Here is a 26,333-nt window from a genome sequence, read left to right as displayed (position 1 = left end):
GTCAGGGAGGCTATGTGTGGCAAGTAAGAGAGGGGCTGGTTAAATATTCATTTCAGTCAGCATGGGTATCATTTATCTAGCAGACTTACAGAGCTATAGAAACCAAGATGTTGATTCAAATATTTGAAAACAGGTTTTGTCAACCAGGAAAATATTTTTCTCATAATTCACCCTTTTCCTACTTACTTTTACCTCAAATTTGTCCAGGTTCCCACTATACCAAGGTGCATTTCTGGTGAGGCACACATTGGTCAGGCATCCAGGCATCCAGCACTTCATCTAAAGCTTAAGGAACATCCTAAACACATGCTCTTGGTGAGCAGACACCAAGATGAGCGGAGACCACACATGTGATGAGGACCCATGACATCCTAGAAGAGGTGAGCTCTACAAACAGAGGATGGCTGCCTGAGCCCATGGGTGCCTCTCTCTGCACAGGATGGGATGCAGCTTACTGCAGTGCTGCACCACATCAGCCCAGAGTTTGCATTGTCTTCATCCATAGTTTTCCTTCTCACCCTTGGCAACCTCCCCAACCAGCAGTAAACACACACTGCCTCAAAGGCTCACAGAATAATGCTGCTTATGGTAGACCAGGGTGTCGCAAAATGCTCCGTAATCAGTGTTGTAGCAACAGGACAAATGATGAGTTTTATCACCGAGTATGTAACACAGTTTTAAGCATAATACCTATGCTGGAAAAAAAAAAAAAAAAAAAGCAAACAACAACCAAATTCTACATTGCTGAATTAAGTGAGATATATTTAAGAAAAATATAAGAAAAGATAATTAATTAGGTGGTGATAAGAGGAAAGGGTCAATGTCATTAAAACAAATAATGTAATTGCATTTTAAAGGAGAAATAATATCTCTCCCACGTTAACAAAGTAATAAAACTTTAACTTCAAAAATGTCTTTGTCATATTTCGAGTACTGGATAAACCAAATTCCATTTCTTTTTCCCAGTATTTAACACCCTGATAAGGTTTTTGCTGACTTCATCGTATGCAATCACTGAGTGATTATGGCTAATTGTGAAGAACAAATACAAACACTAAGGGAGAAAGGTGGAAAATTTCTGTGATCAGCTGCCCTAGGTACATAATTGATCAAGTGACAGCTGACATAGATCCAAAGTTGTTGGTCTGTTAAGACAGAATCACTAACAGATATTATATGTCCCTGTAAATTAAAGAGAGTCTTTTGCATGGTAAGATATTTACTCTATCAGTTGTAAAATAACGACAGCTCGGGTAAACTGTTGGTATATGATGAATTCTGATGCTAAAGCCATGATAGTAATCATGGGCATGATGGATTCCACAGAGAGACATAAAGAAATATTAATTTCCATGATATCAACGCTAATGTAAGAAATGCACACATCCTGACACTTTAAAAGTATATTATAATTTGGGGTTTACAATTTTAAAATAACAGATTTTCAAAGGATAGATGTTCAACAGATTCCCAGAGAAAAAAAAAAAGAAGACGGAAATAACAGCTTCTTGACAGGTGTTTCATATAAAATACTCAAAAAGTAGAACCAAGAAATCACTTTTGAAAATCTGCAAGATTGTAAACAGAAAGATTTCAGAAAGATAATGTCAAAGTGAGGGAAAAGCATTTGAGAACACAATTTACTATATTAATCTTTAGTTTTATAATTTTTGTTTTTAATCCCCTTCATGTTTCCTATTGGAGGAATGAAAGTCATATTGTTGGTGCAAAAATGTTTTTAGAAAGACATTAAGTGACTCTAAAATTCTACATTTATCATACAAACATTTGTTTGCCACATTATGGAAAGGCTATTTTATTGAGCAAAATATCCTTTTCTGACATGCTTCATCACTTTAATGGCTTCTTATTTTCACATGTTGTGAATATATATCCATTTCATTATATATATAACCTGAACAACTTCTATTGCATGAAGAATTATTTTGAAGTTAATGCAAGACTATGTGATGGTTTGTTCTTGGAAAAAAATTAAAACAAATTGTTGGGTAACATGAGGACTAAGTGAGTAATACCTTGTGATGTGCCCTTGGATCTCAGTAGTTAAGGTTAATAATCCCTCCAAATAATGGGATGTAAGATGATAATTTTGCTAAGAAAAAAATAGGTAGTAGATAAATAGGATTTCTACTTCAGCAACCCACCGAGGACACATGCAGCTTAACTTCTGAGTGGAAAATATGGATTACAAAAAGTTATGTTCAAAGACCCAGTAATGATATGTTTAAATATGTTATTCCTACATTGCACCTTCATATTCTTCATAACCACTGCATTATACTTGGACTCCTGTAGGGCTGCAGAAGACAGTGGCTTTCATTGTGACAAGTCATAAATACTCTCCTGCTGTGCAATGCTTTACAGGGTTGACGGTAATTGTGTGAAGCTTAAAAACACACTGGTAACATGAACTCCAGATTCTATGAGCTCGACGCAGACAGAAAAAGAACAAGCTAAGTAGGAATGGTCCAAACTTTATTTACATTTTATAAAAGACAACAAAAAACTTTTAGACATTTAACAGATTTATATCTGTTGTGGTCTTATGAAAAGTCATTTACATCATTTAAAAAAATAATCATGCTTCCTGAGTTTCTGTTTCTTTCTATCCTTGTTGCAGGTCATGGGTTTATTCCTGTTTGGCCTCATCACCTGAATTCTGCCCAACATGAGTATATCATGCTTTATTTCAACTAGTGGAAGCGACCATTTAAAAAAAAGAAATAGACTTAAAAATTGAAATATGAGTGGAATACATTTGCTTGAACTGCATTGAGTGGGAACCGTGAGGGTTTTTACTTTCCCAGGGCTGTGGATTACAAGCAGATCATACTTGTTGGACACACACTAATTTTTAAGTATCTCTGTATTAGAGACTGCCCAACCCAGACATTGGCAGGACCCAGAAAGTGCTCCTGACCTAGCCATGAAGGTGTGCGGCAGTGGCAGCGCCCTATCCTTAGGTCCAGGCAGTGTCAAGGCCAAACCCAACATGCACACGTGACTGTGTGCACAAACACACTATAAACACACAGCTGGATGCACAGACTGACAGAGACACAATAAAGCATATTTTATGGCATCCAGTCAAACACAAAGAACACACACACAAACATGAACAGTGTGGAACGCTCAGCCCCAGCCCTTCTCTAGAGATGATGAGATCAAAATCTGTTAGTGGAATCTACACACATTAGGGTTCTTGCCAGAAGCTGGTCCTGGACACTCAATCTATCCAGCAGCAGTCTCCAAGACCTTCCTGACTTCCTCAGGCTCTCAAACCTCTGAGATTCATGGTCCTACTTCATTTGCAGGTTATCAGATATCTTTATCAGATATCTTAATCTATCACCAACCTGTCCAGGTTGAATTTCTGTAACATCCACATATATTTAAAAATTTTTTTAAATTTTAAAAAATTGATTTAGTAAGAATATAAAACAGTTTGCAATGATAAAGCACAGGGCTTAGCCAGACAAATGTACTGGCAACCACTGTTTATTTTCAACAGGCCTTTCCCCATTCTCCTTTCTTTACCACACTTGTTCCTCCCCAATACAGTCAAGCCCCACCTTTTCCTTTCCTTTTTGTCCATTCACTAAGCATCCCATTATAAAAGTGTCACATCATCCCAAAATTCCCAAATTTAAAGCACGTGATAATAAATGTAACAGAATCCCAAAATTCTTTTCCCCCTGCATTCATCGCAGTTCCTGTACCTGGTGTTCTGCTAGGTATTCAAAAGGGGGGGTTCCTTGGGCTAACTTGTCTTGGTGAGTTCCCCATGAGGTCCAGGGGCTCATCACTCCCCATAAAAAGTGCTGGGAGTGCCAGGTCAGGATACTTCTTTAGCAATTCTTAGCTTCTTGAGGTCCCTCTACCTGCCGCAGTTCCCCTGGTCTCCAAGAATCCTTTTGTTTATGGGCATTCGTCTTTAATCATATAATCTAATACTCTGAGCTCTCAGTCTAGAGCAGATGAATGTCAAAAAACTTCAGGACCCTGTGTTGCAAGTGCAAGTAAAGACAAACTAACTTGGAAAAATTTTGCCTTAAGTTACAAAACTTGGCAATGTTTCACTGTCTGCAATGACTTCATAAGATCGAGCTGCAAAGCCACGTCAGAAACAAAAGGCCACTGGTAATCTCCAGAGGCTTTCTGGCCCACCCAAGATACAGGAGAGAAAAAAATATAACCTTCTTGAAAGAATTCCTACTCAGCCTTTGCTAGCACTCCCTGAATACTTTCACCAATAAACCAGTATGTCTGGGGAAAAAGGTAGGGAGAGGAAAAACAGACCATGCTTCAGATATGTCATTGCTCCTTTCAGGGTATCTGACAAACCAGGCTGTGAGTATTCCCTCAGTTTTTGACTGTCAGAGGCTTCTGGCTCTGAAAGTTGAATTATGCTGTCATTATTACAGTCTCTTACAGCTCAACACCAAGGATGACTCTTCACTACATAAAAAGTAAGTGTTAGAATTTTTCATTGCAAATTTGTTTACACACATTTCTTTTACCAACACAGAAACCTAGGGAGGGACAGGGAATTGCAATTCCGCTCTGACGTAAACTGAATAAGGTCAGCCCAGCAAGGTAGCTTGACTGCTGCTGGTATCGTGTAGGTATTTCACGATAAAAATACAAGTACTCAGTCTTCATCTGAATCTTTCAATGTATTGTCATGTAGCAATGCTGTCATTTATAAAAGGCACATCTTTTTATAGGCAGCAACAAAACAGCCCCCAAGTGCCACCCACAGTATGCAAGTCCAAATGAACAACAGGAACAACAGAAGATTCTAAGCTGACAGTTTTGCACTTTTTTTTTCTTTTGCAGAGGCCTGTGCTAAATAACTTCTCATACAACACACATTGGGAAAAAATATCACAGATAACATATGGTAGCCTTCCTGAACAAAAACATCAAATGAAATACACTGGAGATGAATAAAAGACAATCCAGAATAGTGCTCAGGTAGTGTGGATGATTCTGACATATGTAACATTTTCAAGTTATATTGAATAGCATAGGGGTGCATCCTGAGACAGAACAAAGTGAAAATGCAACATCATAATACACATGGGCTAGATGTTTTAGAAGTTCATGCTCTAACACCTGTACAGAAGAAGATATAATAAACCAATGGTGAAGAAGAAGGCATCTGCAAGTCATTTTCCAGATTAAGGAAAATAAAACTTAGGAAGAGACCAGAATTCACTGACAGTAATGAGGAAGGGACTGCACAGAGGAATGATGTGTAAGGTGAATTGCTGCCATCAAAATGAGTCCTTACAGAGTTTAAACAAACCTCCATCTGCAAAGCAGTCCTGAAGGAACCCTAATTCTCTATGTCAAGAATTGAAAGAGACACAGCTAATATTCACAGCCATGAATATTAACATGACAAACCTACAAACATCAATGTAAAACTCTGTCATGCTTCGATTACTAAATATAAAGCAAATGGCTTTTTAATAGTTTACTATCAAGGAGAAGAGATCACAAGAAAATAAATATATGTCACATATAATAAATATACGATAAATATATAGTAAATATATAAGACAGCAAATATATTCAGCATACATATATTCAGTACCTCCACATCAGGCAGTCATACAACAGTGATTTATTCCTATAGATAATACACAAAGTAGAACTATTTTATTTCCAGAATTCAGTTTCAAGTCAGCCAGAATTTTTCTTTCAGTTTTTAAATATATAATATATCAGCAACTTTTATATTATTATATCTAACTTTTCTGAAAAGGGTGTGTTGCTGATCCCACTGTGTTAACTTTGAAGTTCGCTGGTTTTACTGAGAATAATTTTGTCTGCAACACAAACAGTTTATTTCAGGATTTCCACTCAACAGAAAGAGCAATTGGGAAATTCTCTGAAGTACTAAGGAAAGGAAGTAGAAAATTGAGTCATATTCTCCCATACATATTACACCAGTTACCAGGAAGTGTCTGGAGTCACTGTGAGTAGTATAAATTTCTCTGTGACCTGTTTCAAATATTCCGCATTACATCCCTTTTATGTAGTTAAAATTTGAAGATTTAGACAGTTTTAATGAAGGTTGTCTCCAGAATTAGAATGTTTAATAATTCATGTCTAAGTCCTTCTAAATTGCTCTGAGATATATGTTCATAGGCATTATATGATTAAAAAACTCAAATGTTGTCTTTAATTACCTCTAAATCCAAATGAACGTGAGGAACAAACTTTTTTGAGAAATGGATTGATAATTTTTTTGGAATTAATAATTTCTTCAGTTGCAATTCCAGTTTCTGTGCCTTTGATGTACTTAATTAAAAAGAATGGGACAAAGACAAAACAATGCAAGAAATACTGGGGTATAAAGATATGAAATACCAATTTCTATGTAGTTTCCTTGAAAGGATTATTTTTCTAGTACTTGCTTTACATAATAGACTGCAGGAGGTAGGCATCCCTGCTATACTCTCTCCAATTTCAAGAAATAATCAGTTTTTCCAGCAGAAAACACTGGGATGCCCAAAATATTATTTCAGAATAACTACTGAACTGAGAATCCATGTGGTTTATTTATATAAGAGTAGAATACAAGTAAACACCATGGGCTGGGAAGTGGTTTCTGCTTTATGTGTATCACAAAAAAAGAAAAAAAGGAGCAAATGACATTTAGCAATTGCTTTGGTCTATTAATTAATTTACTCTTTGTGAACCTCATTCCAGTCATTTGTGACCCACCTACACTTTTTTTTAATTGTCTGGGAGGGATGTTTAACATTCCTCTCTACACTGTTTTTATCAATAAGTATTGCAATGTAGATTGTCAACTGGTTTTGTTCTTATAAGTCAGTGTCAAAATTCCTAACACAATGGTTTTGAAAAAATAAACAGATAACATTCTAGACTAAGTTTCATATTACTTCTCTCACTTTTCTTCAGTTGTAAATCTTTTTTTATGCTATTTGCAGAACTATTTCTAATTTTCTACTTTAGCACATGAGTACACGAAAATAGAGCTCAAAGCTTAGCCTTCACACAAAAGGTTTGACATATATACTTGTATCTGTTTTTAGTATTAAGTGGAGACTGCAGCAGGGATGGGCAACTGACTGCAACAAACATTCCATCTTCTCAATGAAGACTCCTGGAGATGGGAAAGGTGACCTAGGGTCAGATTTCCAAAAAGTATGGGAGCATATCATCATCATGGAATCCTACAATATCCTGAGTTGGAAGGGACCCACAAGGGTCGTTGACTCCAACTCCTGTGTAATTGCAATATTAAAGTTTTTTTGTCAACTTTGAATTGGCGAAGGATCTTAGCATTGATCTTTTGAAAAGGATATCTTATAAGATCCTTTCCCAATCCAACATTTTTTTTATCACCTACCTAAACTAGGATCCTAAAGACATCCAAATCTCTTAACGCATGAGTTCTTAAATGAAAACAAAAGAGGGTAAAAGCATCAGTTTACTGTCTACTGGTCCTAGTACTGCCTTTTAAACTATTCAACTCAGAGACTTTTGCTCTACATTGCTCTTTATAACTTGGTCTTGCTCCTCAAATAAGACGCTCTGACTCTCCAGTCTATGCAGTGAATATAATAACAGGTTGTTGTCATCAACAGCTGGGACGTGATCAACACGGTTCTCCTAATGGAAATAGAGCTGCCCCAGGCCAATGAAGCCCTGACTTGTATTAGCAGTAGTATGTCCAGCAGGACCAGGGCAGTGACTAGTCCCTCTGTACTTGGCACTGGTGAGGCCACACCTTGAATCCTGTGCTCTTCTTTGGGACACTCACAGATAAAGGATATTGAGCAGCTGGAGCATGTTCAGAGAAGGACGTTGAAGCTGGTAAAGGGTCTAGAGACTAGACTTCCAAAGAAAGTGCATAGAAATCGTATTTGCTTTACATAAAGGACTGCAGGAGGTTGACATCCCTGTTTTCCTTTTCTAATTTCAAGAAGTAATCTGTTAAAAGTGCTGGGCTAAAAGTTGGACTTGATGATCTTAAAGGACTTCTCCAACATAAATGATTCCATGATTTTCTAATATGAAGTTTAATTAATAATCTCTGGAAATTTTGGCAAGAGTTTTGTCATGTATTTTTGGGAGCCTCATAAAGGACCAGGGTTGAAGAAGATAGTTTTTAATAATTAAGAAATAACATTTGGAAAACATAGTGCTATTGGCTCACTACTAAAGCAACCGCTTTTGAAAAATTTAAAGCAAAAGGGAAGCTATTACTGTAGTCCATAAACCCCTCCTCAGGCCTGAAGGCAGAAATATCTGCTAGCTGTTGTAAACGAAGTCTACTTAAAAGAGAGCTACCAAATTATCATTACTGCTCTTGCCTCGGGAATGTCTCTGGAGTCAGTAGCAATTACTACAATAGGTTTCACAAATGGAAACAATTTGCTTGTTAGTGCCACTTGGGTTTGTGCTAGATTTGAACTGTCAGTTTTTAAAACAGTAAATGCTTACTATAAGCTCTGAGACCACAGGCAGGAGAAATGACTACTAAACGAGTGTTCTAATATTACTATTATTATTATTATTATTGTTATTATTCTTATTATTACTAGAATGAAGTAGAATCATTAATTACCAGACAAGATGCTTTTTGAAATAGTGTGATAACATAACATTATTTGTTTAGGGTAAATGTTTCTCTAAAGAGACAGTTCAAGGATAAGACAATATTTTCTGTAGAAATGTACTTTGAAAAGAATGCATGTAATCCGTCTGTACAGTTTAAGGGGTTTTGGATTTAGAATTTTGATTCAGGGTCATCCCTAAGTATAAAAAGACTTTTTTCCTTTGCCTTTCAATTACATTTCAGAAGCTCAAACTTCTTCTAGAAGGATGGTTCTGAGTGCGCTGTGTATACCTACAATAAATATATGTCAAATAAGGAAATTAATTCCCCAGTGGTTGACTTTCTATTCATTGACTGACAGAGGTTAAAGGAAGGCACAGACACCAAACAGGGGGCTACTATTTATAACCCTTACATATATACTGTCAGAATAAATTATGTCTTGGATGTAGATACCATTCTCTCATCCATTCCATGGCTGTGAAAATATCAAAATCCACCGGCTCAGTTAAGGATTGTGACAAAGAGTAGGATTTGGGTGATTACTATCTATCCAGAGGCCTCATGACCCATTATGACTTACATTCACACACCTAAACTTTCTTCTTCTGTAAAAGAGAATAGTCACACCTGAGCCAGGAACAAAAACTCCGGAAATTATTCCTGATTTGCAGTAACCCAGACCATGGCTGAGTGTTTTCTGGGATGCTGTTAGCTGTCACAGGCAAAATAAATGCTAAAGAATGAGGTAGCAAGGAGGCTAGTGGAACAAGCACATGCACACACTCGTGTTTTGGCTTTGTTTGATAATCTAATGGAGGCCTACACTGCGTTACTACTCAGGCCAAAATGCACCAGATCACTCACTTCACAAGACTCATCTTTGACCATCTGGTTATGGTGAATCTGCTTATAGTCTTCCCTAATCCATGCCTTCCATCAATCCAGTCCCACTCTTTAACTCAGTTATAGACCCTGTGTCTGACAAGTACAGTTTTACTTGTATTTTTATCTTTGTTAATTTTTGGGGGTATTTACAGTACAGTACAGGAATATCAACCCACAACTCTACTTTTGCTTTTCCTTCCATTTTGTTTTAATCAAACAGGTATACTTAAGATGTTGACAACCACCTTCCAGTAGCATCTTGTTCTAGATCAAACTGCTTCTGGCACATCATCACACAGCACGTAATTTCACTGGCATGTCCAGCTGTCATTGCAGATGATCCTATTGGTCTGTGAACAAACCATCATAAAATACTCATTGCAAGTCATGTGATTCCTCCATGGTAGCTGGTAACTGAAAACTTCTAGAAAACCTTGCTAATAGGCCTTTTTTCTGGGTTAAGATTTTATGAGGTTCTTACACAAAGAGATCTTGGTTCTGTTTGAATTGTCTGTTGTACCATAACCTACTCATGGGTTGAAATGTAAAACTACCAAACAGATATTAAAGCTCCTCAAGCAAAACACATCATCTTCTGTGAGACAGAGCCTCTCATGTTCCACCTTTCCTCCTCTCTGTATTATCTCTCTATTCCTTATCCTGACATATTTTCTTAGTTTTTAACAGGAGATACAGCTTTACATTACATACTCTATTCTCATCTCCTCTGTCATTCAGGTGACCACCAATATTATTAATATAAAGGTTATTTCTGTGTACAGAATCACAGAATGATAGTATCCCATACTTCTACCGAAGTATGTTACTCAAGGAGTGACCACTAAGTAAGTTACATATGACCAACTTCGCTCTAGTTACCTGTAAGTCCCCACAACTGCACAGTGTATTACACAACTAATATTCCAGTTATCACCAATTTAGACAGCTTCTGTGGTTTTCTTCTCTACTGATGTTGCCACCAGTATTCATGTTAGCTGTTAAACTGAGTCTGCATCACATAACAGTGGCTAGAGTATGAGCATAAAAGTCAGAAAGGCTCTCAGTCCTATTAAGAGAGCTATTTTTTTACACTGAAAATGTTATTCTGCTACCCATTAACAAAACTGGTTCTGCAGCTATCGCCTTCATTTGTTTTCTTTCATTTCATGTAAAAGAAAAATAAATTTTCTTGTTCAAAATATCCTTTCTTATTACAGGGTCAACTATAATTCTCAAACATTTTCAAAACAATGGCTGAGGAATAACATTCTTTCTTAGTCAAGAGTTAATTTTTGCTTTTTCAATGTAGGAAAAAATATCCAAGGTAAGGTTTCCTAAAATAAAATATTTAAGTGCAGCATGGCTTACAGACCTATTTGATTGTCTGTTGATTATTTAGTAACTGAACAAAGAGTATTGAATTAATATGGAAATTTTCTCATAAATAGATTTCATTTTTTATCATTCTATATTCTATGTTTTAAAGAACACTTGAAATTGATTATATCCAGATCCTTGATACGTTGGGCTGCATAATTACCACTGTTAACATTCTGTGATCAATTACTTAAAGTTATCTATTCAGTCTTATCTATAAGATTATTTCTATGATATAGCACATAAGGTCAAGAGCTGCAGAACCTAATATTAATATTTGACAGAACATGCTCTCATTTTTATTTGGGGGTATTTTGAAGAATTTCTCTTTTATATTTTTCAAATGTGCCTTGGTCATGTGACTTTGTGTTAACACAAAATATGAGAAACAACTCAGCAAGTTTGCCAAGAACTCCAAGCTGTGGGTACAGTCAACACACATGCCATCAACAGGGACCTTTACAGACTTCAGAGGTGGGAAAGGGTGGACCTCATTAAGTTCGAGGCCAAGTGTAAGGTCCTGCAAGGAGATCAGGACAATCCCAAGTGCAAGTACAGGCTGGGGAGGGAATGGATCAAGAAGAACCCTGAGGAGAAGGACTTGGGGATGTTGGATGAGAAGAACAACATGACCCAACAAAGTGTGTTTGCAGCTCAAAAAGCCAACCGTGTCCTGGGCTGCATCAAAAGAATCATAAACAGCAGGTTCAGAGAGGTGAGACTGCACTTGGAGAACTGTTTTGGGGCCCAAACATAAGGAAGACATGGACCCGTTGGAGCGAGTCCAGAGGAGGGCTGCGAAGATGATCCGAAGGCAGGAGCACCTCTCCTATAAGATAGGCTGAGAGCATTGGGGTTGTCCAGCCTGCAGAAGAGGAGGCTTTGGGGAGACCTCAGAGCCTTCCAGCACCTAGAGGGAACCTACAAGAGAGCTGGAGAGGGACTTGTTGCAAGGGCATGTGCTGATAGTACAAGGTGGGATGGCTTGAAACTGAAAGAGGATTAGATTGGACATAAGGAAGAAATTCTTTACCATGAAGGTGGTGAGGCACTGCCACAGGTTGCCCAGAGAGGTTGGGCCATTCTTGGAAGGGTTTAAGGCCAGGCTGGATGGGGCTTTGAGCAACCTGGACTAGTTGATGTTGTCCCTGCTTATGGCAGGGGGTTGGAATGAAATAATATTTAAGGACTCTTTCAATCCAAAACATTCTGTGATTCTATGAATTCAAAGACAACAGTGGTTAAGATGCTTTGCTTCTGGAAAATCATTAAACCTGTCTAAATAAATTCACAGAATAATAGAATAATTTAGGTTGGTAAGTCCTCTAAGATCATCATGCCATTAACCCAGCACTGCCATCTTCACCACTAACCAAATGCCACATCCACATTTTTAAAAACTTTCCAGGGATGATGATTCCCACAGTTCCCCACATACTCTGTTCCATTGCCTGTCTATTCTTTCAGTGAAGAAATTTTTCCTAATATTCAACTAAATCTCCTCTGGTACAACTTGAGGCCATTTCTTCTCATTCTATCATGTTACCTGTAATGTTTCCCTCATCCACTAAGTGGATCACATGGTCACGGAAGGAGATCAAGTTGGTCAAGCAGGATCTGCCTTTCATAAACCCTTCATAAACCACAATGGCTGGGCCCAATTCCCTGGTTGTCCCATACATACATACCAGGATGGCGCTCAGGATGATCTGCTCCATGACCTTTCCTGGCACTGAGGTCAATCCAAGAGTTTCCCCAGATTCTCCTTACAACCTTTCTTGTGTATGGGTATTACATTTGCTAACTTTCAGTCCACTGTGAGTCAACATGGTTAGCCAGGACTGCTGGTAAATGACAGAGAGTGGCTTAACCAGCCACTGATTTAGCAGTATTGATAATATCACTTACATACAATTGTCAAAATTAATATCAAATAGGAAACATACAAAAAAAAACACAATTGGGGATCAGTATAGAAATGTTTGTCATTAAAACAAAGAACAGTAGAATAAGACAGAAATAAAAATCTTAAAACTAGTATAATATGCCTTTTCAGATTGAAGTTCATATTTCTGTCAGAACTATCTTCAGGATCAAACTATCCTTGCTAAGATTTCTAGTTGCAGGAAAAAGTATTTTTCAACACATAACTGATCTTTCAATTATTTTTAATCAGGTCTACATCTAGAATGGTAGCCAGTACAAAATAGTACTTTGTAGGCTTCAGCAAAAATGTCAATGTATAATTGCACTACACCTACACCACACCTGCTGATGTAGTTAGTCATGTTTTACAGTCCTCAAATAGAACAGCTTAACAGAAATACCATACAGAAATGTTTACACTTTTAATTGGCAATTTTTCTCTGATTTTTGTTTCAAAATCTTCCTCTAATATCTACACCTGATCCTACATGTATGTTTTGTTATTATTGATTATTTTTGTAACATCATACGAGATGGTGCATTATGAACAAGAATTATTTGCAAGAATTTTTCCAAAACTGTTTAGAATTACAAAGGATACCATAATATTCTTCTCAGTATCAAAGAACCCTTTTTCAGAGATGGACAAAGTCATGCAAAGGCAAATCAAACATCTGCATAGCATTTCCAAAGGCTGTCAGTATTATTTCTGATAGCTTCCTTCCTAACAGTCCTTTCTACTGAGCTTATATAATACTAATTATATAAAGCCTTTTCATAATCACTCTCTCAAGCCATAATGTTTGATCAATAGGGTTTAACCTTAGTTCATCTAAATGTAGCACACGGCCTCTCTCTGATCTGTTTCCAACACAGTCTCCCCAATATTTGTCTCCCAGCAAATGATAAGTTTGTTTTAAATCGCTTGGCTTGTTCTCTAGGAAGAGGAAAGTCAGGATATACAAATTATTTAACAGTTATGATGAGGTGAGAGAGGAATAGAACTATATTAATATATATGTGAATGTATCTTGATTCCCCAAATTATATTTTGTACGCACTTGCTGATTCTTTTTTCTATTTAAATTCTACACAGATGTCTCCTAGCATATTTGTTTTACCAGTTTATATACATGACTTATTTACAAATTAATTTATAACACTTCTAAACCTAGTCCATAGTGTCAAATTCACTCTCCAATGTCTCAGTGGAGAGCTCATAGATTTCATAATTTATTTAAATTTAGGGATAAGGAAAATACTTTTTTACATTTTAAAAAATATATATCAAATAAGTTGTTAAAAAAATAGTCCAAGCGGTAAATAACAGGTAAACTTATCCCAGTTTAACATGAGAATAACCTGAATCTGGTTTGCACATTGAGATGAAGCAGGACTGCATGTACAAGAAATCTAGGCAGAAAAATACTCTCCCATATTACAAAATACTACCATACAAATGTTCATTATACATCTTATGTTAGTTATAATACTTGCTCCACTATCCCTTCATTGTAAATTTATACCTATGGCAAAATATGTAAATTATGATTGCTTTTGGTTCATGGGCAGCTATGTGTATTTGTCTCAAAACAGGGATGGATTTGGCCCACAAATCTCAGAATTTTTTTTTCATGTTTTAAACATAATTAATTAGATACTCTTTGGATTTCTGTATATTGGATATGATTGAAGTAAATTGATATAATTGTTTCCTACTGATACAAATAACCAGTTCAAGAGAAAACAGCTACGTACACTTATACTGCCAGAAACTATAACATGTTTTGCTTGTAGAAAATCTTAGTTAGATTAGAATTTCCCATGCTAATTATGTTCTACTAATCAGAAATAAATAAAGGCAATATATAAAGGTCACCTGATATGGAAGGCTGTTTCAGTTTGCGTTTTTACATTCAGTGGCGCAGGAACACAAAGCACATATTCAGGATATTAAATTAATTTTCAGATTTTTAAAATCTCAGCTTTTAGACTATTAAAGGCTGTCTTTCCAGAAATTTTTGGTTTAAATTTGCAACACTCTTTGTGAAAACAATTACCCAATAATAACAGAAAGTAGATTTGTTCCGGAGAACTCTGAACACTGTGGTTCACAGTAAGGTTGCTCAGACCCTTGAGACTCATATTGTAGAGTCCCTCAGCGTAGGAAATTTCCTCAGATATCAAGGGTTTAAAATTAAAATTATTAGCTAATGAAACAGTATTGTGTTCTTCTGCATTGAACACTACAAGAAGCCTACATGCAGTCAGTGGAGCAACAGTGCAGGGTGCAGCATGCAAAGACCCATGATTTTTTGCCTATGAAATCAATAGGGTGCTCTCAAGCTGGAGCATGGATAGCTGGGAGTGATGAGGAAAGGCACAGAGCTGGAGCACCCACATCTCTCAGGGAAGGAGAAGTTTGCAGCTGTGGAAAGCACTCCCTGAAAGGGGAAGGGCCTAGTGACACACATGGCTGGTCAGAGGGTACAGTTAACTGTGAATACATGGTGGAGAGCACTAGACTTTTGAAGATTCATTATAGAAGGTATTTGAAAAGGTGTTTATGAATATTTTTACATGTCTAGTATTGTTGTTTATCTGTTATATTGCTCATATTGGACCTGAATTATATCTTGCAGATTCCTTCTTGATTCTGTGTCATTAATAAATCAATATACCACTTCTGTCCTTATTTGTTTTAAACTACATTAATTGAGCAGGTTCTTTTCCCTATGGTAGCCCTCACAAATCATCTCTCAAGCCTCTTTAAAAGAAATAATCTCTGTGATAGTAAGAGTTGAGAAGACAAGACCTATTGCAAACAAAAGCCTGCAAAAGGGTTGGTAGAGGGGCAGATTTTATTCAGTTCTTCCTGAAAGTTTAGGAACATTTACACCAGGTTTTCATGCAGTGTTTGCAGATAGACTGAGCTAAGGGAGGCACAAAGCTCCCAGGGAGAGCTATGACTTATATGGATTCACCACCAGAACTTCCCCTGCTGGATCTGACACCTGGGGAAACTTTCAAAACCTTAGGCTTTTGCAGAGAAGATTTTAGAGGCAGACACTACAGTGAAAAAAAATAGAAACTTATCTCATTTTACTGAGTTCATATAGCAAACCTGAAGAGCAGCAGAATCTCCCACTCCACACCTGCTGAAATCTGCTCTAGCTGCAGGTGATAGATGAACCTTTTTGGCAGCACACAATCAAGTGTACTGCAGCAATTCAACCATGATATCAGAAAGATCCATGTAACAGGTCAACTTGTGAGAGAGAAATGTAAAGTTCTCATCAACCTAAGAGGTTTAAAAAACCTTTAAAAGACATTTCTAGCTGTGACTGACAGATGATTTTCTGACATTCACTTTTGATCAATCTGTGGAAATAAATTTCAAGGCCAACATAGTATCAGACCTGAAATACCGTAGTTTATACTATATCATTCAAAGGATATATAGCACTGAGAGTAGCTAAAACGCAGAAGACAGGTTCTCTATAAACATCCATTTTTCCTCTCTGAAATGGCAATAGCCTAACAAGATCTGAATTAAATCATCATGGTTTTAGTTGATAAATGAAAGATTTTCTTTCCAAAACTTTAAAGATCTCTCAAGCCCTTAAATATTCTGTGGGCATAGCAGAACTTGACGCTGTAAATTCCTATAAACCTGTTGGTGTCTTCCCCTCCTGCAAGCCATTCCAAGATGAAAGTTGATATTGAGAGTCCTTACATAATGTAAATGAAAAACAAATACTCATTCCTTCTTCAGGGAAATCCTTAGTAAACAGCAAAGTCAGAGAAAAAGCAACTGAGGCATAAAAGCGGGTTGAAAACAAAGTACAGAATCCAGAACCAATAAAGAGTGCTATACACAGACATGTTCTTACTCTTCCCTCTCTCTTCTGTGATCTTGTGCCTCGCTTTAACCCAAAATCATTCCCTCGGACATCTCCTGGAAAACCTGCCTAATTATATGAAAAGCATTTGTAGCTAAAGAGAATGTTGGTATCTGTTGAATTGTGCTATTTTTAGAGCTGTTTAACTTAGTAGCAATAATAAAATCTTAGGTGAACAGAGAAGAGAGTTAATAAATTGAAAGAAAACCTTTAAATTAATTTATTTAGATGTTTTTATAGTTTGCTAGGACTTCATCCTCTGGCTACCTTCTCCATGTACTTAAGCTGCCCTTTCTGCCTCTATCTCACTCACAGCACTGTTGTTTCTGGGTGACATTTACAATGTCTGTAAGCAAGATTTTCACACTTATTTTAATGGGGAAAAAATCAAGCATGACATATGGGTAATTCAGATAGCATTTACTTCACTGTGGGAAACTCTAACTTCACTTATTACTTTGAACAACTGGGAATATGCCTCCTCCAAACTACCAGCTTGCTAATATTTCAAATTCTATATATCTATGTTTAATCCCTGACTAGGAAAATATCTCTCTTCCTTTTTCCTTGTAATGAGGTTCATACTGAACTGTATTAGTATTATATATGGTCTCAATAATATTGAGACTATTTTAACAGAATAAATTGACTAGCTCAGTGCAATAATGAAGTTATTTACCATACATTACTATGCCAAGAGCAGACCTAGACTCATTCTATCTCACTTTAGGGACCTAAACAAAGAGACTAACCATGGCAGGCTTATTGCCAGTGCAATGAAACAGACACCTTCATGTGGTAAAACAGATCCTAAAGAAGGTGCCTCTTTTTCTGTCAGCTGCCTGAGTTTATAGGGCAGCTCTGTTCAGAGTATAGGCCTCTCAGCTGTGTGTCTAATCATGTACAAGATGAATCTGGACCTAAGTACCTGTAAACTTTTACATGTTTTGAAAGTTAGTTCTTGGAACAGAAATTTTCTGTGAAATGCCAGAAACTACTACAAGATCACTGCCAACAAATACTGAAGTAAATAGAATTCGTGGAAAAAAAATGGGAGGAAAAGCCATACCAAAACCTGTTTCTGGAACAGGTGGTAGGAAATTTCTTGAGGTATACCAGGAATATAATGATGCCTTGAACAGAGAAAGAGGAGCAAATATTATAAGCAGGATGACAGAGGGCACCTTATATAAAGAACACAGATTTTGAGAGAGGCAGAAGAGTGACTAGTAAGGACTTGAAAGTCTCTCTCTAAGGAGAGAGAAATGGAGACAAAGCTTAAGAAACTTCACAAATGGAGGTTTTTTCTGATTTTGGCCTTAGATAGTAGAAAGAATGGAGTGAAAAGATGGGTAACAATTATTATTTTATTTTCAATCTTTGCTTTGTTCCATGATGAGTTTTTCCAACTTCTCTTTTGTGAACTCTTTTTACCTTGGGCCCTGGCTGTTGGAGATGAAAAAAACCATGCAACCAAAACACTGACAACATTTACAGAAGTTGATCCCGCAGGGAAAAAATCTAAATAGCTTTTTCTGACTCACTTAAGGGTAGGCAGAAATGTATGTTCATACATTTATGTGTATGAACACACTTAACAAGCTGGTTCATGTACCAGAAGCAGTCAAGATCTGCCAGAGCTAATTTACTCTGTGCGTGGGACTTGGGGAAGAGGGAATTTAAAACACAGCCTTAATTAAAGGGAAATTTCCATGTCAGGAAAAAATGGTCTTATCAGAGATATTTCTCAATGTTGCATTTTTGTAAATCATTTCTAGGCCCAAGGAAATGGCTTTATGCGCTGCTTTGCTTTTGCAGCCAACAAGTATTTTCTTGCATAGATTATCAATGATAAAAAATTACATGTTTAGGTTAAGGAATATTTCTATTAGTAATGGTCTAGTCAGCAACGTGGGCTAATTCATCCTGCTGCTTCATTTTCTGGCAGGCAAATAACATTTAAGTGCTAAGCATTTAAAAGTGAAGTAGACTTTGAGATAAATTTCTCTTCTGAAATGCTACCTTTGATGTAGAGTCTGGTAATGAACATTAGGGGCCTAGACTTAATTCAGTGTATAAGTAGTAAGGGTTCTCACTTCAAACATTTTATTTCAGTTCAGCCTACAGTTAGCAAACAACTTTTGATGTTAAATTAATTTCATATAAAGATATTTATATTAAGATATTGAGAAATAGGATTTTATTCTCCAGTTGACTTCTTTTCCAGCTGTCTCCACTCATTCATGTTGCCAGATCTGTTGGATTGCTAAGTTTGCTATGGCAAGTCTCTAACAGTTCACTTTCAAGCAACTTGCTCTGATTAGAGCTAAATTATCCCTTGGAAAAGAAGATGGTTTACATTTTTGTTTAGGTACACAGTTTACATTTTTGTTTAGGTACACAACCTGATAATAGATTCCAGGTGCCAGATTGAATGAGAAACATTGGTTTGAGTTTAATTTCTGAGATGGAAAGTTGAAAAAGTTTCTGTAGATTGTTCTCCCCAGCACAGAGTGCTATGCTGTGGGATACCCAGACCATGCATCCCCATAGCTGTGTATAAATTCATTTCCCAGGTGAGAAAATCACGGTACATTATCTTCAGCACCTTATTAAACAGCTGTACTAAATCTGTGAGACAACAGAGCATTTTGACAGTACTCAAAGCACTGGTTCCCTATAGATACACATTTTATAAGGTCACACTATGATAGAGATTTTACTGATAGATAAATTGAAGGGAACAAGCCCTTTCTTATCAAGACTATAAAGGCAAGTAGCAGGTGATAAAATGGAACCTCCATGTTAATTTTGGCAGTCCAAGAGTCAGAGAGTCAAAAAAAATTACTTGCATTCTGGCCTGTAAGTTGTAGACATCCATTCTATACATTTTCTGACCACCCTGTGTTTGGTATTTTTGCATACAACTTTCCCACAGAATTCATATATCCTCTTCTGGCTCATAGTTCTGAAACAAAGCATGCTTTAATGAAGTTGTAGCACTGACACCAACATCATCTAAAGAACATCACTAAGAAGAGGTTGTTCAGATCTCTACATTTTGACTCACAGAGGAGAAAGGCAATTTATTTGTTTAAAAAGCAATCAACTAAAATCTTTTAAATGGGCTCCAAACCTGTTCATTGCTCAGCTATAAAGAATAACATCTAAACTGCTTTCTGAATAAAAGAGTTCTATAGGAGGTTAACAGAAAACCTTGAATGGAATTGCCAGTTCCATCGATTAGATTGAATTTACAATGCCATCAGAGTAAAACCTAATTTTATTTAACTTATTTTGTCTATTGTTATTCTGCACATCAGTAGAAGACTAACCTATTTTCTCTCCTATATGATCCTATTATCAGTCAATCAATAATTTTCAAGTGAAAAAGGCAGAATTTCAAAATAGTTTCAATCTTGAATCTTTCAGGTGTCAATCTGTTCTCCTTGGTTTTGATCAAAAGGTAAATAGTGAGGAACGAAACTTTAGAACTGCTTATGTGAGTTAAAAAAGTTGTATAGCTGAAGTCAGCTTCTATTTAACACTGGGCATGACAGACTTCAGACAAACTTTCTCAGAGCAGCACAAATGCAGCATTCATATTTTCACAGTAAATGACAACAAATCATTTCCCCTCAGGTCTTTAAAGTAAAATGTGCATGAACCCCAGCTCTTTTACAAAGAAACTAGAATGAATTTCTATTATTTAATCATTATCATGCTTTTCACAGTTTCAGAACTGAAAGGTAGACGAACAAGTAATTATTAGTCAAATATGAGGGTTGTGGCTTTGACACTGGCTAAAGGTTGAACCAACCACTCACTGACTGCTCCAATATGCTACATATTCTTAAGTATTACTGAAACAGTACAATTCAGAAGAAAACCAATGTGGTTTGTAGTTGTAGCATGAGAGGAAACTTTCCAGAAAACATTCTTTTCATTTTCAAACAATTCTGTCTGTTAAAATTTAACATTATTTGTAGAATTATCGGTGAGTTAGGAGACTTATTCAGAATTGTATGTTAGCCTCTAATCACAGAGGAGAGATGAAAAAGGTTTACTATAATTTCATTTTTTCCTGCTTTTATCAGCTTCTTTATTTCTCAAATTGCAGCATGCAATGCAACTGCTAGCCTTTCAAACCTAAATGTTTTGGGTTTTTTTCTTATAATGGTAGATCTATTTTAGAGGACTTTCCTACTATGTGAACACCATCTTGGTTTGATACACAACAAGTTTTCCATTTAGAGAGATGAAATATTCCATCATGTTAGCTTCCCAGTGCAAGTAAAATGTGAACACACTGGGATTCTATTCTTTTCACAGTTTAATCTGTTATTCCATTCTCAGCTTTAAAATATTTGTCTGGATTGCAACAGATCTATCAATAGATAAAAATACAACATTTTATTATTTTTTTCACCAACAGACAAATATCTGACTAAATGAACACCTGTTAAAGCTATAAAAATAGGAAGGAAGAGATACAAATATACTTAAAAATTCAGTGGTTTCAACTTCCATTTAAAATTTATTCTTCAGTAATTACTTTTCATATTTTAGTCTCTAACACTCAAGTCACTCACTCAGGTAAAGATACTGCTTAAAGCCTGAAGTAGAAACAGTTGTAGTACACTGAATAGTATCCTAAATATTTATAGTTCTAGATAACATCACGGGTATTTTTTTGCATATAAATGAATTTTAATTATTATAATATATCGTCCATTTTATACTGCTACACCTCTATTGCAACCACAGAAAATACTGATGTAAAAAAATTATGCCAGCTTTCTAAGACAGATGATCCATTGTGATCCAGCTGAGTTTCAAGTGAAATTCTCATCTAATAAAATCTCAGATGATCACTTGTGAAACTCTCTTTTTTTTCCTTCTTTTTTCTTCAAGTTGCTCGTTTTTCTGAAGTAGTTCAACTCCCTCTTTCAAAACACTGTTATCATTGTCCTTACGAAACAGGTGATAGAATTTATACTGCAGAGTAACAAGATAGTTGTAACATCCTTAATGATCTGAACATGCATATTCTGGGATGCTCTTCTCTCTAGTACTTTTAAATCTATGGAAGTTTTCTTTTTCCAAATATGAGCATAATAGAAAAAGGGGAAGTGAGAAACAGGTAGAGCTAAATGGTAAACTGGGATTCATCATCAGTCCAGTTTGAGGCAGGTTCAACAACTTTTTGAATTATGGCAAATTTAGTCTCTAAGCATGTTGTTCAAATATTAGTAATTAATTATCATATTATACATTTTGAGCCCATGGAGTGGACACATACTGTTTCAGGCAGCAAGCAAACACAGAACAGAGGGGATGCTGTAGCTGAAGTGACAAGAAGCATCTTAAACCTTTTTAATATAATCTTTTATGTGACATTAGGACATAGCAACCTGACAGTGGGGTGGCTGTGACTTTTTGTAATCATCATGGCAAAAAGAGTGCAATTACATCTGTGTATACACAGCTCCATCTAGATTTCAATCTACCCAGAACTGGATTTTCCAACAACATATCCAACTGCCAAAATAATTTGCTCTAGGAAAGAGTAATGTGCTCATTCTCCAGGGCAAGTGTCTTGTTTCTACAGCAAGAGGAAACTCCTGTGTCCTTTCACCACATCTGCAACTTTCATACAGGCTCAACCACCCTGTACTCCATCCTGTACAACCATCCCATACTCTTTTTCCTGTGCAAGCTGCAATATTCCACAAGATCAGCAAAGGAGCCTTGCAACTCAAACTGTCATTTCATAGAGTCTCTTTGAATTTCTGGAGCAAACCTTCAATAATTTATAATTTTAGAAAACAGATACTATTAGAGAATATTCTTCTAGGGATGTATCTCTTTGGTGCTTAAACATATTTAATTAAATTGCCCTGGCTTTAAGCCTGAAGTGCTAAATATGATACTGCTTTCAAATTTTCATGAAAGCTGTTTGAAAAATCTCATCAGTGGACAAGTAGAGATTATTCTTAAGAAGTAGCCTTTCTTTCCAAGCACATGGCTGAACTATTCCAGGAAAGCAGTTTATTATTTGCTAAGAAAACCAGAGAAGATAAGAATATGACAGGACCAGGATGAAATCCATCTGCCATTCAAGTGGAATTGAGGTTGCCCAGGGCTCTGTGCTGCCTCAGTTTGTGCACTGGTGCATTCACAGGCATTACCTGTAGAAAGTATATCTGTGTTTCCCAACAGAAATCATAGGCATATAGCAAAAGAGTGTGGAGAATACATAAAACTGAATATATGAAAGCTAGACAAGAAAGGCCGGGGCCCCATTACAAAAAAGCTTCCCCTTACCAGCCACATCTCTTATTAATTATTGGTGTAGAAGACAGTAGACACAGACACACATTTTGTTGAGCCTTTCTTAGTGATTAGAACCATTTCTTCTTGCACTTCCATTAAGTCCATTATCACCAAATTTGAGCAAGTTCCAAACATTTTATTTAGATCTCTACATATACATGGATTGGGAGGGCTGATATTTTTGCTGCACTACTGTAGTGACTAGTGACTCATAACATGGTAGACAATAAAAATCATAATCTCTAACAACCTATAAATAAGACCTCTTGAACTAAGCAATGTAAACCTCATTTATCCATGGACCTGAGGCTACCAGCTCTAGAGGCACAGGTTTGCAGTAAGCTGTAGGAACCTTGGGCTCATGAGAGTTCCTGCCTGCCACACACACTGCTGGTCCTTACATGCATGGCACACAATCAGTGGCATGGACAGATGGATTTGCAGCAGACTAACCTTATAAAAACATGAAATAAAGGAGAAAGGGGCCTGGATAAAGGAGGTTGCAGTTGGCTTGGCTTTTTCCTGTAATCACAACCTTAGCAAAGAACAGATTTTAAAATCTGGGGCCAAAAGAGCGAGAACATGAGTTTTGGATTAAATCATCTAAACATGAGCACTTTGGAAATTAAACTCTGGATACTGACCCCAGATTTGCAACACAATATAAAGTAATTATACCCACCTTCCTCATTCATAAATTCATTAAGAAGTATGTGTGTAAATCAGGTATAACAGCATTAGTTTAGTGAGGTAGCTTTCTCCCTGCTATATAAAGTGTTCCCCTCCCTCTGTAAAGCATTGTTTGAAAGTGGTTTCTAGTAGAACTGAGAGGGTACATGACAGAGAGCTGGCTGAAATTAAGGTTTCACAGCAAAGGTGTAAAAAGATTTTTGAAATTAATCCTGTGCTCTAGGACACCACATTGCTTACATTATTTACGTAAAATGTCAGGATACTTGTAATACAATCTAATGCTACTGAGCTGAGCATAGCCAGTGACTTTTGCTGACTGCAGCAGTGGAAGATGAGTGTAGTGGTTTGGTCCAAAATACTCATTACTGTTTATCTGCTGTGAGATAAGAATTAGGAGAAATGCAAAGCAGGCACCAAACTTGAAAGAATATAAAGAAGTTTATTAACAGACCTAAAAGAGGGAAAAAAAAAAAAAATATACCACACCTTCAGAACTCTCCTCCTCCCCCTCCCCTTCCTCCCTTCTCCCACTGACAATGTTCAAAGACAACCCTAAGATGTTCAGTCTGTTTACCACTTCCATAATAACCTTGTTCAGTCCATTTAGAGAGAGAAGTCTCTTCTTGCTCATGCTATGAGAACATTATCACAACGAGACAGCCGCCCACTTCCAAATATTGTTCAGTCCATTTAGGAAGAGGAGTCTCTCTGCCTGCGTGTGAGTCCTTTCCCCCGACTTGCAGCTTTTCCCGCAACTGCTTTCGAGAGTCCACTCTTGAAGTTTTTTGGGGTACAATTTTAAGGTTGAGCCGTTCAGAAACAAAAACAGAGGCCCTTCTCCTTCCCTGGGAGCAAAGGGTCTTCCTCATCTTCATCTTTAGGACTATCTCTGGGAGCATCTCTAGGGACTGAGGTTTTCTCCTTTCCCATTTGGAGCAAAAGTCCTCATCTGGTTCATCTCTCCCTGTCCAAACTTCTCATGAAATTACAGCTGCATCAGCATCTGCCTATCTCAGTGCAGGTGCTTCTGCTTACGAGTTGAACACTCCACCCCCCATATCTTCATGAAATTACAACAGGATACTCTGATATATCATAGCTTCACAACAGAATTTCAGCTTTAAGCATCTCCTCTCTCTCTTCCCTCAGGTTTTCAGCTCTTCACAGCAATAAAAGGGTTAATCTCACCTCGGCCTTGCAGCTTTGCAGCTGGAATGTTGAATTTTTCTTATCGCAGTGGAGAGGGGGGGGAGAGCCGAGCCGCTCCGGCTGCCCACGGCAAGGCAGGGGGGGGGGGGGGTTCCACGGCTGGAACAGGTCCATGGCTCCAGGATGGCCGTGGCCCGGTCCGGCCTGGCCCAGGCAGGGCCTGGCCGGGCCCGCTGGGCCCCACTCGGGGCCTGCAGCCACCTGTGCCAGCGCCGGAAACGAGAGAGAGCTTGGAGGGGGAGTTTGCCTATTCTTAAATGTGGATCACAGAGGTGGTCACAACTTTAAGTGGCTTAGAGAATTGTCCATATTCAAACTGGCCAGCTGATAGGTTCTATCAGTTCCCAGAGGAAACTGTAAGCACCCCTTAGCAAGGACGTCCCTTCCGGGACTATGCTTGCTAACCTACGACAATGAGCAAAGCAGACATTAAGATATAGACAGTGAAAACTCCACTACAGGGGAAAAATAAAGGAAAAATGAGAAGAGGCAGAGAGGCAGAGAATATAGATCACAACTGTTTTGGAGAGAGCATTCAGAGTCCTAAAAACATAAAAGTGAATTTATCACATAAAACAGGATAAGCAAATGAATCTACGGATGCACGTCTTTAAACAGACTAAGCTTGAATATTCCTATTGAGCAAGCAGGGAAAGGACTAAAAGATCAGGACTGGCTCCTGAGAGAGTGGCAGAAAGGACAGAATCAAGTTAGATTAAGACCACACATTTTTCCTAAAGGGCCTGGTGAGGCAGCAGAAGGGAGGGCAGTAGGGACTGCAATTTCCCATGAAGAAGAAAGGCAGAAGGCATTCTGCAGCAGTGCAATGGTGCTTGCCCTGAGTACCCTTTCAGACTGGAGTGGAGGTTGTGGAAGGTAATGACAGCAGAGGTCTTAAACTTGCATGTTGGTCAGAGAAGCAGCAGACGTACCAGCTGATGGGGAGAGGAACTGTTTTCAAAATCTATTGAAGGGATTAGCAGACACAAAAATAGAAAGGACCATACCAGGACTTCAGAAAGAGCAGTAGAATTAGAATGAACAGCTGAAAGTGTGAATGAGAGAATTCAGGTACAGGTAGCTAGAAACAGTATGAGAAGATTATATTTTGCCTTTCCCCCCCAGTGCTTTCCAGCTTCTATTCATAACTGGACAAAAGAAAATACAATTTTTAATACCCATTAAATGGACAAATTTCGAGTTTGTTGATTATAATAGTTTTATGTCAACATTTATCTTTAGTTTGCTTTACAAAGTAATCAATGCTCCAAGAGCTACAAAGGATGTACAATTATAAAACACTGCAATCCTTATTAGTAGAAACAATGTATCAGATATTTGATAAAGATAAAACTCATAACTGAACAGTTTCATTAGAA

This window comes from Corvus kubaryi, unplaced genomic scaffold, assembly GCF_017639235.1.
Source record: "Corvus kubaryi isolate FWS band 111438036 unplaced genomic scaffold, C.kubaryi_AGA036_p1.0 64882, whole genome shotgun sequence".
NCBI lineage: Eukaryota > Metazoa > Chordata > Aves > Passeriformes > Corvidae > Corvus > Corvus kubaryi.
Note: the sequence above shows the minus strand (reverse complement) of the source record.